Here is a 16,281-nt window from a genome sequence, read left to right on the forward strand (position 1 = left end):
TGTCTTAGACTGTATGTTTAGGTAAGAGGAGCTCTGATTTGTTTATATCCTACATCTAGGTTGAGATTAATTTAGTTGTGTTTTTATCAGATGACTCTATTCTGTTTTTCAATGGTTTCAGAATTGCGTTCAAGGGAAGAAAGGGGTTTTCACATACTCAGAACATCACTTCCTTGTGTATGGGCCAGAAGGTACTGAGATAGGACCTCTGCAGTTAATCCATCCTTAATTCAAGCTGTGCAGACCCTAGAATCCTGGTCTCTACATTCTCTCCACACCTTTGGTGAACACCTACTGCGTGCAGGCTGCTGGAATCCATAGGAAATAGGCAAGTTTCCTAAGGTAAGTCTTAGTGTCTGATAATGAATGAAGAAGAGAACAAACAAACATACCCGATAAAAGGAAGTGCTAAGGAGCTTGTCACTCAAGTCTGACAACCCGCATTTGATCCCTGGGACCTACATTGGTGGAAAAGGAGAACCAAGGCCATGAAGATGTATATCTTCTGGTCTCCTCGCTCTCCCTCTCCCTCTCTCATCTCAAACACACACACACATACACACACACACACACACACACACACACACACGAGATTGACTTTTCTTTAAAGTAATGCTGAGTTTAATTAAAATGGAAGAATATGTTGTGTTGTAACTGTGTTGCTATTTTCATCAGGGTAGAGGCAGGAGACACCACGAGAAGTGAATGACAAAAAGGAACTAGCCCTGCTGGTGGTGCATGCCTGCAGTGCTAACACTCAGGATACTGAGGGGTGGTGGTAGTGGTGGTGCTTACCTGCCATGCTAACTAACACTCAGGACACCGAAGCAGGATGGCTGTGAATTAGAGGTCAGTCAGGGCTTTAGCAAGATTCTGTCAAAAGAAAGAAAAAAAGAGAGGGAGGAATGATGGGAGGGAGAGGAGAAGGGAGAAAGACAGATACGTTGGCCCTTTGGCCCCCACCCCGAGCTGCAAAGGGACATCCCCACCCCTACTGTCTGGGTGAATGACTCTCCCTTTCCTAGCCCTTAAATGCCAACGTTTGGATCAGTGCTACCAAATTTGGAAAATTCCCAGCTCCTTCCTCGCTTCGTTTCCTCCCTAGCTGCCCAAACAGGATATAGACAGTTTTATTTCATTCTCATGCAACTACAAGCCCCTCTGGAACCTTCTGATAGATACCACGGCACTCCTGAGGTGGTCCTGAGAGCCTTCACAGCTCTGTCTCCAAAACAACACAGCCGGTCCCTCCACTCAGGCTCTGAGGTCTTCCAGGGCTCTTTTTCCTGGAATGTGAAAACAGGCACATTCCATTTCCCCCTTTGTTGGAAAGCTATTGACAACAAACAGAGTTCAGCTCAGAATCTGGGCTGTGAAAGAGCAGAACACCCAGGAATCCACGCTTTCTCACCCAGGGCACCACTCCCCTGAATGCTTACCCAAGGTCTGGCTGAATGTGTTGGGGGTAGGGATGGGGGTGGTTCTTGGGAAATCATTTCAAAGCATCTGTCTCTTGAATTCTTTGTTATTTTGACAGCACTGGAGGTCTTTCCACAGGCCGCTATCAAATCCACCCATCTTCAGTTCCTGTAAATATTATGTCTGCCCTGAACTATGTGAACTATTTCATAGCTGGAATATGAACCCGACTAGGGAAGCTCGCTAATGGGAATGACATAAGCAAAGCATTAAAAGGGAAATGAGAGAAAATTCAGTAGCAGAGGGCTAGGGGGCTGCGTGCCGAGGGAAGAGGGTAGCTCAAGCCTCGGATGGAGTCTCCAAACTACACTTCATTATTTAAATCCAGCCGCAAATGTATGCTGACACATTCCTGGGGGTGACTCTCATTACAGCAAGGACAAGAAGTCATTCAGTTCCCAGAGAGGTCATTTCTATCATAGTTAGTACTGACGGTTCCAGGCAGTGGAGACCCAGGGAAGCAGAGGCAGCGTCTGCCTGTTGTCAGCGAGTCCTGCGAAGACGGAAGACTCAGGACTCGTCTTACGCAGCTGCTTCTGTACAAGGAGCTGAGTGAGGCCTGAATTCAGTGCAGGCGCATACTTGGGGTGTACAGAGCATCCCCTGTCTTTGTGAGGACAGTTGGCAAGAGGCCTGAAGAATTAGCATCCGTTACTAGGGTCGTGTGTACATTCTCCTCCCCACCCCTCACTCTTTGATCAGCTCATCTCACTCCTTGTCAATTACCTTCACAGTACCCAGGCTGAGTAAGGAACCTTCTAGAATGCCTCATTCTAGCCTAGGTTTTCTATTGGCTGCACTTACACACCATTTATAATAACACACACACACACACACACACATATATATATATATATATACACACACACACACACAAAGTGATTGGCCTAAAATCTAAACCAGAAACTTCTTTTTTTTTTAAATATTTATTTATTATTATGTTTACAATATTCTGTCTGTGTATATGTCTGCAGGCCAGAAGACGTCATTACAGATGGTTGTGAGCCACCATGTGGTTGCCGGGAATTGAACTCAGGACCTTTGGAAGAGCAGGCAATGCTCTTAAACACTGAGCCATCTCTCCAGCCCCCAGAAACTTCTTGAAGAGATCTTCATAGAGTTTAGGTATTTGCTTACTTGTTTGTGTGTTTTGTCATCCAAGGGATTGAACCCAGGGCTTTGTGCAGGCTGGGCAAATACTCTACCAAGAGATATCCTCCTTGCCAGCCTTGTTTTGATTTGTTATTTTAAGACAGGGTCTCACTAAACTGCCCAGGTTAGCGTTGAAATCGCTCTGTAGCCCGTGATGAATTTGGAGTCCTCCTGCCTCAGTCTCCCAAGTAGATGAGACTGGAGGCCTGAACCAGCATGTTCAGATCATTGTTCTTATTTGTTGATGTACCCTCAGACAGAGCGGCCAGGTTCTAGTGGCTTTAGTTGTTGGCTCCGTGTGTTTGGTGTCCTCTGTCCAGCTTCAGAAAAGCAGATGTGTCATTTATATTTACACATTGTGAGGCTGGAGTCTGTCTCCAGCTAGGCCTCATCCCAAACCCTGCCCCTCTCAGAAAGACCACCAAAAGTCCAGGCTCCTCCCCCGAGGCTGCTACCTGCTCACCTCTCTGGGACGGAAAGTCACCCAGGAGTGCTTTGCTCAATAAACGTGGGTCATTTTAAACTCAGCTGGAGCTGGCTTACCGCGTCTGTGGAGAAACCCAATATTGAAGTACAAAAACCTATCACTCATCACTGACTCTCTTGAGCCTAACACGTAACAGTCGCTCAGAAATACTTTTTCAGGGGCAGGAGAGATGGCCTAGCTGTTAGGAGCACTTGCTGCTTTTCCAGAGTACACAAGTTTGGTTCCCAACACTTCCTTTAGCCGGCTCACAACAGCCTGTAACCCCAGCTCCAAGGGATCCAACGCTATCTTCTGGCCTCCTTGGCCACCCACATACGCATGGCACACACTGATAGACGCGTAAATACAGATTTTAGAAACCTTTTGGCTCCGTGGAAATACTATTAATAGCTTGTACTCATTGAGTGCTTGCTCTAGAATTATGGTGAGATAAATCACTGAGATTACTTAGCATTTACTCAGTTCAGTGATGGGTTTTGTTAGTGTGTTGTTTGGGCTGCTGGAGAAGCTCAGTTATTTTGTCTGTTGAGACAAAATCAATGTGAAAACTAGTACAGTCCAAACTCAATCATCCTGCCTCAGCCTCCCGAGTCCTGGAGCCCTGAAATCATGGGCGTGTATTGACCCTTGGCTTAGGGTCAATCTTTGGTTTAATTATTTATTTATTTTAAATACTGACATTACAGTTGCCAAACCCACAGAGGATAATTGGTCTAAGTATCCTTCCCTTCTCTCCAGTAGAGTGGAAGAAGCACTCTGGTGACCGAAATGAATTTGTTTCCCTGGGTGCTGACCAGAGACAATCTGATAAGAGAAACTCAGGCTCGTGGCCCTTAATTATACTCACATTACAGAGAACTAAATTGCAGCTTCATCTTCTGTATACACTTAACAACACTTACAATAACACAGATTGTAATTAGATGTGTTTCTTTACAAAGAAATTGATCTAATATAAAAAAAAATTAAGCTCCTCAAAGAGATGTTTGTAGAGTTTAGTTTGTTTGTTTGTTTAGGGTACCCAGGATTAAATCCAGAGCCTCTTACATACTAGACAAGACAAGCACTCCACTGAGTTACATCTATCCTTGTGTGTGTGTGTGTTTGGGGTTGGGGGTATTTTGTTTTGGTTTCAGTGAGTTTATATGTAATCACAGAACATGTAAAAGGCTTCCACTTCTAAGAAAGAAAACTAGAAGCAGGGGAAATGGGCTGAGCTTTCCCAAGGTGCTGGTTAAACTGGCTCTGCCAGTATCTGTGCTCAGTCCTAAGAAGCTAGGTAGAAGACAGGCTTGTTCCCAACTCTGGGAACTCTGCCAGTCCCTATATTCAGCTCCATCAGATCTGGCTGGACCACAAATAGTGCAATCAGTAATTCCACCTCCCCAGGTTAGACCCTTAGTGTTTTAGATAGGACACAGATCAAGCAATAAAAGCAAATCAGTCTGCCCCCAAAGAGGAACTACTTCCAAGAAAAATGTTCATAATATCATGTTTCTGTGTCGGGTGATAAACCCTTCCATGGGAAGATAGAACACACATCTACTCACCCCAGCTCGGGAGCCCACAACAGCTCAAGTACGGATAGCACCAAGGCCCAACTTGTTGGACCAATGAGTTTTATTGAGATTACTTACAGCAGTTGGGCAAAGGGTTACTTATTGGGGTAGGAATAACTTAATGATGGCTGCATTACTCCCACCCCAGCGTGTGACAGCTCTCAAAAGCTGGAAAACATGGAGCGTACTGTACAGCCTGCAGACACCTCGACAGGGTGGAGATTGCCCTTTTCAAGTAACTCTGGCCTAAATATCTTCCAGACAGCTTGGTTGGTTTCTGCTTCTTCCAGGAATGGTCTCAGGGTCTTCTTTACAGTTCAGTTTGTCTGAGAGTCTTCTCAAGACTTCTGTTCCGCTTGTCTCAGAGGGATTCTTACCTTTATTGCTTACTCTGGCATTGGGGGCCTAGTGAATCTGGTCAGCTTCAGGGACTTCCTGATGCTGTTTTGAGTTGTTAACCTCCCTGGAATTTCTCTGCAGGATGGAATGTTCCAGTTTCAGAGGAAACTATATCTTGATGGTGAGAAACCGTCCCAGTAGGATTATGTGACTCTTTTTCATGAATAATCCAAAGATGCTAGCCCAAGAAATTAATTGATTTTGTTTTTGAGATAGGCTAGGCTCAAACTCACAGAGATCCAACTGTCTTATCTTTCCAGTACTGTGATTAAAGGCACATACCACTACACCCCTCTAAGAAGTTTGGACTTTGTTTTTGTTTGCTTATTTATTTACATTTATTTATTTACTATTTATGAGGCTGGGTCTCACTCTATGGCCCAGAATCACCTTGAGCTCATGACAATCCTACTGCCTTCGCCTCCTCAGTTCTGGGGTTCCCAGTGTGTGCCACTATGAAGGCTATGCACGATTCTTGAGTTAAAATTTTCACCATTGTAAGCCCTATGAACGCCAAAGCAGAACCATCGGGAGAAAGACAAGAAAAGTAAAGACAAAGAGAGAGTGTTCGCTGAGCTGCAAAGGTTTGACTTTGAAAAGCTGTTCTTTAACATTATGTTATGAGCTGACTGTTTTTGTTTTTGAGACAGGGTCTCATAGACCCCAGAATGGCCTCAAACTCGCCATGTAACCGAAGATGCCCTTTCATTTCTGACCTTACTGCCTTCATCTCTTCAATGCTGGGATGTGCGCCAGACACCACATCCAGTTTATGCAGTATTGGGGATCGAACCCAGGGCTTCGTGCATGCTACCCCAAGTGGTCTGCCAACTGAGCTATGTGCCCAGACTCTGACCTTGAACTCGAACAAAATACTGCTAAACTTGAACACTCTGCTTTATGATTTCTACAACCTCTGTAAGAACAACTGAGGTGAGCTTGTATCAGGTCTGAGGGGTAAGCAGAGCTAGCCGCAAAGGGTCCATTTTTATATCTGAAGAAAGTCGGACGTGAGAAACATGAGCAGAGGGGTAACCTGCCATCCCGTCTGGGATGGGAAAGAGGCTCAGGATGCACGTGTAAGTTTTAGGTCAAGCAGATCATTCTTCCTACACACCCTGGCTTTGGAGAAAACCTTTGCTCTGACAATCTAGCGGGGAAAGGCTCTCCAATCACCGCTGGGACAGAGAGGCCTTGCCCAGTCCTAAAAACCAGCAGTTGGTAGAGCCACAGTGCCCGCACAGAATCACTCTGTCCACTGAGCCCCCTTCAGTCAAAGCAAACACAGGGAGTGTCCAGGTGCCCTGTCACAGACCAGGAAATACACTGGGGAAATGAATTGTCCTGTGGTTTAAAAAGTCAGCAGCATGGAAGGTCATTGTGATCCTTTTGATGAATTGGATCAGGAAAAAAAAAAAAAGAGGAAAAAGAAAGGAAAAGAAAAAAAAGCAGGTGGGGGCTGGAAGGCTCTGTCGTTAAGAGTACTACTGCTTTTGCAGAGAGCTTCAGTTTGACCTCCGTGGTCACCTGTACTCATCTGGACATACCTCCACAGACACACAACACAAGGGTAAAAAAAAAAATCTTTTAAAAAGTGGTGCAACCAAAATATGGCGTAGGAAGAGTTTGTATCAGTGTGTGTTCCTCACAATACCATTAAACTGTAATCAGTTTAGAATTTCCGGAAGGGAAGACTTTTTTTGCGACACATACCGCGTGTCATGTTTGGGTGTAACAAAAAGAGAACTAAAGCCCGGATGAATTATTATAATGGATGACCTTGGACAGGGTCATAAGTCTGGTTCTTGGGCTAGAGTTAAATCCAGGCACTCAGAGACTGTCCTAACACCGTCCTCCTCTCTTTCTAGTCCAGCTGAGAGCAGACCCTCCCTTCCGACTTCCATCTCTTCAGGTCATCTTCAGCGTGCAATGCAAATAGCACCCCTTTACTCCTACTTTGGTATAACCCAGATATTTTGTCTCTTAGAAGCCAAGGCATTCTGTATTCCTGGAACGGTAGAAAGAAACAATAGCATTCGAAAGCAATATATGATGGTCTAGAAACGATCTTATATCAGACTTTCAAATACCTCCCTGGCAGTGTCAAGACAGGAGGGAGACTTGCCGGGCACTTTGATACATTTACTGGGTAAGCAGTAAACGCTTGCCGTTCCTGACTTAATGAATGAAGTTCACTATGATGAAGAGTTGTGCCCTTTGGTCCTATTTGCATTAAGCAAGCTCCTAATTTCATTTAATTCACTCACATCTCCGAAGGGAATTACAGGCTGTGAGGCAGGCCAAAAAAGGGGGCAAGGGAAATTAGCAAAGATATTCAGCAGAGCCGATAAGAGAGAAAGGGAGGTCGCGAGCTAAGATTAGAACCGGAAGAACTGGTCCTTTCCCTGTCGATCCAAGACTAGGACAGCCATTTTACTTTCTCGTTTTCTAACGTGAGGTTTGTGTCGGTTTCCCTCCCCGGGGTTGGAAAGCGTGTTATCGGGTCATCGAAACGTTTTATGAAACGTCGCAGACTTGTGCGTGCAGGAGCTAGTGAAGGTGAATTCTATTTGACTCTGGAACGGAAGATTTGAAGGCATTCTTTTAAGCAGGGCTTGACTGCAAGGCCTGAGGACAGATGGTTATCTCTAGACAGATGCTAACTTGGTTTCACTGACCGGAGTCCAGGGTAAGGTTAAAACTGCTTCGGGGCTGAGAAAGTGTGGTTCTAGTGGTGCTTACCTAACCTGTGAAGGCCCAGGGCCCTGGCTTCAGTCCTCAATGAGGGAGGCAGGTGGGAAAGTTTCTGTAGATAACATTTATGCCTTGGGATGTTAACTCCATCAGTACAGTAGTATTATTTATCAAAAAATAATCTGGCATTTTAATATGTAAAAAATTGACTCTGTGTACCTCTTTCTTCAGTTTGGTTTTAGCTCATTTTGAGCAAACAAGTACATCACCCACTGTCTTCAATCGGACAGAGAGAAAAGAATAAGAGTCCTTAATCAGAAGGACCCACACAAGGTCATTTGGGATTCTTTGAAGTACGCTGGCTACAAGAAATCTGGGCATCTCTTGGTGGGAATGTGGATAAATGATGTCATTGCACAGAATTAGGACCAGACGGGGGCTATGGAGCCAGATCCTGCAGGGGGTAGCTCCGAATCCAGGAATTGGGTATGAAAAGGCCCCCGACTGCTCTTGAGAGCGTCAAAAGCGTGCACTGGGAAGCCAATCCATTTCTGGGATTTGGCTGAGAAGGAAATGGCATTGCTGAGCGGTGATCCGGGCGGGGAGCCGACGTTCTGACACTAAAATACTGAGCTGTAGCAGAAGCTGGGCACGAGGCGCAAGACTCCCACAAGCGACTTGGTGACTGTGGTGCAATGCTGTCTGTGGGGCTGTAATCAGTAGGAGCAAAACTGCACGTTGAGCACGTTTTCTCCTGGATCTCATCCTTGGCGACAGATCCAGACCGCAGCCTCCAAGATCTGTTACAGAAATAAACAGCTGGGAGACAACAACCAAAACAGCAACTTGGCTGAGCCGGCGGGAGCCGAAGCTCCACCTCTGCAAGCCCCGGACCAATCAGAAGCCTGTTGCCGGGGTCCTGTGTTTGGCCGCCTGACGTTACCATGGAGACCGAAGAACATTACACACTAAACACGGGCGGCGTTGACGTCTATGCATTATATCCATGGAGACGACTGAGCAAACGTCATCCCTCCCTCCTCCCCGCCTCTCCGCCCTCCCTCTGCGCTAGGGCGAGGGAGCGTCGCCGTCACGTGTTGTCAGCCGGGAGGGAGGCCTGATGGGCGGGGCCTGTTGTCATGACTTCAGAGGCTTCTGTTGTTGTTTGGAGCTGTAATTAGAAAGTGCTGAGGCGGCAGTGGAGCCAGAAAAGATTCTGGAACAGCGTCTACCGCCCCCGGGCCAGCGAGGGTTCCCCAGCCCTGGGAAAGCCAAGACACCCCCTAGGCTGTCCCAGCACGCCTCAGCCTCAGGTCCTGAGCCAAGATTTGTCTATGAGCCTGGGACTCCAGACTGAGGCCAAACCTAGACCACTCCCACCACCCTCAGTGGGTCATAATTTTGTCTGGGTGACCTTCCTAACCACTTCTCCTCAGACAGTAGACCACAGACCAGCCACTAACCAAACTACCTTGCCCAGGAGACTGGAATCAAACCTAGCTTAGAGAACTCTCGCTGTTGGCATCAACCTCAGAGTCAAAGAAAAGCAGAAAAGGAAAAGTTTAAATTTTGTCTTTCATGCAGCAGGACTCTAGGCGTTCATTCCACAGAACTTTGGAGAATACTTGAGGGAAGGGATGCCTAGACGACCCCACTGAAAGGGGATGGGAACTCAGAAGTCCCCGAAGACTGTGATTTACAAACACGAGAAAGTCCTGAAATACTTACGTCCACAACTGAAGTTTAACGCTGTCTTAATTCTTAAGACAATGCGGCCAAATGCGAGGAATTTTTGTGAGTTGCCTCTTGCTTTTTTTCCCCCTTGGCCCAGCTCTGGAAACAGTTACAGAGAGACTGCAGCAACAGAGAAAGGAAAGAGACAGAGCAAGCGGTTGAGGCGACCACGGCAAGGCAACCACCCTACACGGAATGTAAGGCACGGGACAGAAGGACTCAGGACTCCAAATAATCACAATCTGGATTTAAGTTGTGCCTTATGGGGGTGTGGAGCCAAAAGGGAGATTAGTTATTGGCATGAAAAACAATCATTGTAGGGCATAGGGTGCATTCCTGTAATCCCAGCACACAAGAACTCTATAGCAGGAGCATTTCCAGTTCAAAGGTGCCCTGGCAATATAGCAAGACTCAAGTTCATAACAACAACAAAATGCAAGCCGTTGGGTGAGCGTGATAGAGTCTGCGCTAGAGGCAGAGACGTCTAGAAGGAGTTCGTGTAAATGAATGGCATTTGGAATTGGCCTGGTATCCTTCCATTCCTTCCCCAACATATATCCCACCCCATTTTCCATCTCTGACCAATCAGCACCTCAGGGTTTCCTTCACAGAGGTATCCATTGGGACATCTTACCACCTGTAAGGGATCAACCCCTTACAATGTTCCCTTGCTCCACCCTCTGACCCACCTACTACTCACTTCCTTGGCAGGTTTCTCTAAACAGCTCGCCTTCACTTCCCTCCCTCCTCTGCTGCCACTCTTCAGGGCTCTACTCAGGGCCAGCCCTCTCTGAACCCTTGTCCTATCTACCCATTGCCATCAACTTTAATAGGCTACTGCAGCAATTTGGAACTCCTACCCAGTTCCTAACAGAGAAGTATGTCGAGTGGAACAAACTTATCTTTGCCCTTAAAACCCCCAGATAATAGTTAAGATATGGGCACTTGGGTACCGTTTATTATAGGCCCCTAGGCAAGGCAGGAACTGCCCGTTCTGGCGGTTTTTTAGAGATGCGATGGTCATTTCTACTTTTGCTAATCCACCGGTGACCAGGCTAGACCGCCTTGAGCATCCTTTGCCACCTTCACGCCAACATCCCACCTACAGCACAAGGCAGACAAGACAGAACCTCAGGTTCAGGTCTGAGAAGAGGTGCCTTGTAGGTAGATTAGATGGAGCCAATTCTGGGCTTGGAAATGAAGTGTTTGTGTTTTGTTTCATGTGGGAGAGAGCTGATGAGATTCCCCCACCCCACCCCCCGCAGGCCAGAGAAATGGAGAAGCAGTTCGTATTACCAACCCAAGAAACTCATGGCTGAGCCAGAATGACTGTTGCCTTTACTGAATGATTTTTCTCTCCAAAGCTCTCTCCTAATAATACTTCATGTCAATCAAGGACTTAGGAAATGACTGGCAGGAAGTGAGGAAGGTGTTTTTCATGTAATATGACAGAATATTTTCCTATGTCTCATTTGATCCTCCCAGCATCCCTGAAAACTCCACTTTTTTTTCTTTCTTTCTTTCTTTCTTTCTTTTTTGTTGTTTTTGTTTGTTTTGTTTTGTTTTTTTGAGACAGGGTTTCTCTGTAGCTTTGGAGCCTGTCCTGGAACTAGCTCTTGTAGACCAGGCTGGCCTCGAACTCACAGAGATCCTCCTGCCTCTGCCTCCTGAGTGCTGGGGTTAAAGGCGTGCGCCACCACTGCCAGCAAGAACTCCACTCTTTGTTGTCCACTTTTGACAGCTGAAGAAATGGAGGTTCAGGTGTGAGGGCCTGACTTTGCGAACTCCATTTTTAACAAGGGGCTTCATCTTAAGCCATGTAATGAGCTGGGGGTGGGGGGGGAGATCTCAGCTCCAGAAATGTGTTACCATAGCAGAAATTTGAACAGATACCCTAAAAATGGCCAATTAAGAAGATAGGAAGCAGGGCCACAAAATTTAACGAGGTCCTGATGTTCTTGGGAGGCATCCTGTCCTTGAAGATTCCTTGTCAGTAATTTATGGCTCTTTGTCAGGTTTTTGCACCCAAAAACTGACCAATGGGTTCAGAAACTACCTTAGCCTACGTCCTCCTCACCCAATCCCAAAACAACAGGACTCCCCTAACTACAGCGTTTCCCCTTTAAAAGTTTGCCCCTTCCCCGGGTTTAGGGGGGCTGCACTTCCCTCACCCACTGTGTTGATGTGGTCCAAACTAGAGTTTGAATATTATTAAAAACTCTCATGTAATTTGCATCGGAAATCTGGCTCTGTGAATTCATTTGGGGACCAGAAACTTGGGCACAACACAGGAAGTTAAACAACAAGCCAAGGATGCAGCATCTACAAAAAAACTGGGCTTCCCAGCCAGATGTTTTAGACCCTTTGCCCATCTTCCATTCCCACCATGCAGCGGAAGGCAGCAAAAACTTCCTCCTGAATCATTCTGTCTGAATTCTTTTCCTGGGGGACGCTCTAATGACTCCCCCAAACTTACTGAAGGTGTGGGGGTAGGGGATGGATTAGGGTGCGTTGAAGATTGTTTGTGAGTTTTGCTAGACTATCTGGAAAAGGTGCCGACATCAGGAAGTAAGAAGGCTGATCCGTCTTTGCCTCTTAGGGACTAACCTACCTTTCCTCCTTGGCTCAGGATTGAGAAGGCAAAGAGAGACACGCGCCAGAGCACAGACAGCAGAAAGGTCTGGGCGGTCTGAGGAGTCTGACTTGCTCTGGGCTAGGCAGGGCGCTACCAGAGCTCAGGGCTACCTGGAGCGCTCTGCTCTCATTAATCTGAAGCTGTCATAAAGGACTGGCTCCTCCTCTTTCTCCCCATTCCTGACCCTGCAGAGAAGCACGTCCAGCACGAAGGCCTCCAGCTTCAGCCGCCTTTAGGATCTGAGGATGTTTGAAGCGTTCTCTCCTGACAAGCTTTATTTGTCAAGTGGGTCTGACGGGAAGGGCATTTCCTAGCCATCCAGGGCTTGGAGGAACGGGAGACCCTTCTCCCTCCCTGCCTTGGCAAAGCAGCTCCTTGAGCAAGGCATGTAGGTGGCAATAAGTACAGACAAGCTGCAGGGTTTCTTGCTGAGCAGGAATGCCCAAGGGCCACACCTTCTTCAGCCCTCAGAGACTTCTCACGTCTGGACCTGTGATGGGGGTGGCCGTGCCAGGGAGTGGGTTGTCCGGTGTCTGGCTCCAACAACCGGTTTATTGTGATGATTCTATTTGTGTTCCCAGTGTTCTGTTTGAGTTGGCAGAGGGGGAGGGAGAGGGCAGCAGGTTCGCTACAGTTTGAACTGGGTGGTTTCTGCAGCCACACCCAGGCATTGAAGCAGGGCCAGGCCCTGGTGCTGGGGATGCCTTTCCTGGGGGCCCTCCTGTGCAAAAGCAAGGTGTGGGAAGCATTTCCTTTTGCTGGGCTAGCTAGGCGTCGCTGGCATTTCACCTAGTCCTGTATTACTAACATCCCTCAGATTCAGGTCAAAGGGCAAGCCTACCGGACTCATGACACTCTGAGATCCGGGATTAGGGAATGGGTGGTCAAATTGATTTAGACTAGATTATCCTGTATTATTATTACCTAGGGGAACCTTAGTTCTTGCTTCAAAAACAACAACAAAAAGGCCACAAAGTGACACACTTGTAATCACAGTGAGGGAAAAAGGCTGAGGCAGGAGGAGCACCACAAGTTTGAGGCTGGCCTGGGCTACAGGAGACACTGTTGAAAAAACCAAAATAGAAATAAAAGCAAGAATTCGACATTTGTGCTCAATTTTGGGAGACTGTTGCCCCCAAGAGTGAAATATGGGCTTAGCATATATATATATATTTTTTTTTAAGATTTAGGGTTTTTTTATATGTGTATTAGTGTTTTTGCCCTCGTGTATGCTTATGTGAGGGTTTCAGATCCCCTGGAACTGAGTTATAGACAGATGTGAGCCACCGTGTGGGTGCTAGGACTTGAGTCCTGGTCCTCTGTAAGAGCAGCCAGTGCTCTTAACTGCTGAGCCGTCTCTCCAGCCCCGACATACGTTCTTCTCAGACAGTGTAGTAACATTCAAAGAGAGCAACCTTCAAGATCATTCCGACTGGGGGCTTAACCTCCTTGTTTATCAGAGGCGTTGTCCAGAATGGAAATCTCTGGCTTATGGGGAAAGAACAGCTTATACTTATACTATCATAATCCAGGTACTGTTCTTTTGCTCGTTGCCTGTTGCTATCTGTCTCTGTGTGTACTTTGAATGTTAGAGACACGGTTTCTAGCCCAGGATGGCCTCAAACTCACTGTGTAGCCGGAGATGTTGAAGTCTTGATCCTCCTGCCTATGTCTCCCAAGAGCATCTTCCAGGTAACAGACCACTATACCCAACTAACAAGGCAGGATCTAAACATTTTTATAAAAATTCATTGGCATCCCAGAACAACCTAAAGAGGTGAGTATTTGGATACTGTTGTCACTGTCATCGTCACATGGTACAGATGAGAAACGAAGACATAGAAGTCAAGGAAGCTGTCAAACAAGACACAGTTTCTATGCGACTACAGCAGCCTTGGACAGAAGGCGTCTGGTCTCAGGATTCATAGCTTACTGTTGATGTTCCTGCAGGGTTATACTGTGTTAGGATAGCTACACAGATACAGCCATGATTTTCCCACTCTGTCATACCCACAGTTTGTTTCTCAGGTTCCTTGCTCAATTGCGGAAAGACCCTTCTTGCTGTGAGCCCTGGGGTATCCTCTCTGGAATTCAAAGATTTCCACACAGAAGACAACAGTCATGGTCACCAGGCAGACAAGAGGACCTTCAGGAGGACACCAGCTTAAATGAGCTACTCACCTGTGTCAGACAGGAACCAAAGCCAACACAATGACACTCAGGCCTGTCATGAATGAGCATTCTGCCCAAGAGGCGGGTGTGTGACTCTCAGGGGCTCTTTGACACGCTAGGGGCGGGCAGAGCCTGGCTGGAGGTGCCTGGTGTAATGCAACGTGTTGAGCTGCCATGATTGCAGAACCCTTTCCCTGAAGAAAGCGCCCCTGATTTAGACAGCTAGGTGATGAAACCATTTCCCTTCCAAGAGTGGTCTGGCGGGGATACAGGCTTTGTTCTTGAGGCCACTCCCTACCCGGATGTGATAATATGTGTTGTGGGCTTGAGACAGTTAGACTCTCCTCAAAGAGGGACAAGAGGTAGATAATTATGTCACCTACACTGGAGCCCTTGGAGTCCCTAAGGTGGGCTGATTCTTAATCATCAATTAAACGTAATTCTTAAGCAATCGATGAGGAGTGTTAGATTTACTGATAAAGAAATAGAGACAGAGAAGGTAACCTTCAGAGTCAACACAAGCAAGGGTGACTTTCTGGAGTGTGTTCAACTTCCTTCAGAGTCCGGGAAGATGTTGTGGGTCTAAGGGAGAGTCTACCAACATTTCTATACTGACTTAAGGAGTCAAGACCTTAAAGTCCCTTTGCTTGGGGATCCTTGGGACCCATGCATCCAGAATGGCATCTGAGAGTCACCCCGACTCCTAATGGCTGCTCTAGACGTTCCTGGGTTAGAGAAATGGCTCCAGGAACTCCAGTCTGCTAGAAGTCTCAGAATGGACTGCATCTTGGCTGACCCAACAGGACAAAAAAGAATAGGGGCAGAGAACTGGTATATGAGCTGCCTTATCTCTGGGCATTTGTTTGCCCATGCCCCTGCCCGTCTGGGCTTGGATTCTGTTTTATGAGTGGGGCAGTACCTTTTAAGACGAGAGTCAATGGCCTTGGGACACCTTTCTTCTTTATCTTCCATTCCTTCCCTACCTGCCACCCCGGCCAACATGGCCAAGTCTTGCTGTATACCCCTGTCTGGGCTGGAACTCAATCTTGGATCAGGCTGGCCTTGAACTCACAGAGATTCTCCTGCTTCTACTTCCTTTCTATCTCAGATCTTAGAACCCTCCTCTCCGTCTGTTCTTTATGATAGAACATGTATGCCTTTGTCATGCTTGCCACGAGCCCTGAGCCAGCATTTTATTTGTCAATATTCCAAATTTTCATCTCTTTTTGCCTACTTACCTTGTTGATAAAATTAGAGGATCTGTATATCTTAATCTCTTCTTGTTAGTATGTTAAAAAAATATCTCACAAAAGCAACTTAAGGAAGGAATAGTTCATTTTGGCTCATAGTTCAAGACTATAGTCCTTTATGCAACCCTTTAGACTGGCTCTCCTGACTCAGCCGCAGAAGTGTAAGGTGGCTAATCACATCTCACGTACGACCACGAAGCCAAGGGCAATGAATGCGTGTGTTTAGCTGCTGCTCTCTCTTTTGTTCAGGATTTTGTTAAGCATTCAAGGCCTCAAAGTCTGGTTGCCCGGGGATCCTTGGGACCCGTGTCTCCAGAATGTCATCTGATAAGCACCCAAACTCCCAATGGCTGCTCTAGAAGTTCCTGGGTTAGAGAGAAGGTTCCAGTAACTTCACAGTCTGCTACAACTCTCAGAACGGACCCAGCAGAACAAAAAAAGAACCCCCACAGGAACCCAATCCCAGGGATTGGTCTCTTCCACAATTAAAGTGAGTCTTCCTGCTTTAATTAACAGAATCAAGATAATCCTCCACAGCTTCCAGATTCTGTCAGGTTGACAACACTCACCATTATTACACCATGGTACCTTTTTAGGATTATGGGTGTATAGTGAGCTTGGGGTTCAAGTACTCCCCAGAGGTCAGGCATCAGTATTGTGGTGGTGGGTTGTGCCGTCTTTGGTTCTTTCTCAATTAGGCTGAGTTTTTACCTACTAGGC

Source organism: Microtus oregoni, unplaced genomic scaffold (assembly GCF_018167655.1).
Source record: "Microtus oregoni isolate MIOR12 unplaced genomic scaffold, Mior012 000009F_ref0000495, whole genome shotgun sequence".
In the NCBI taxonomy this organism is placed as follows: domain Eukaryota; kingdom Metazoa; phylum Chordata; class Mammalia; order Rodentia; family Cricetidae; genus Microtus; species Microtus oregoni.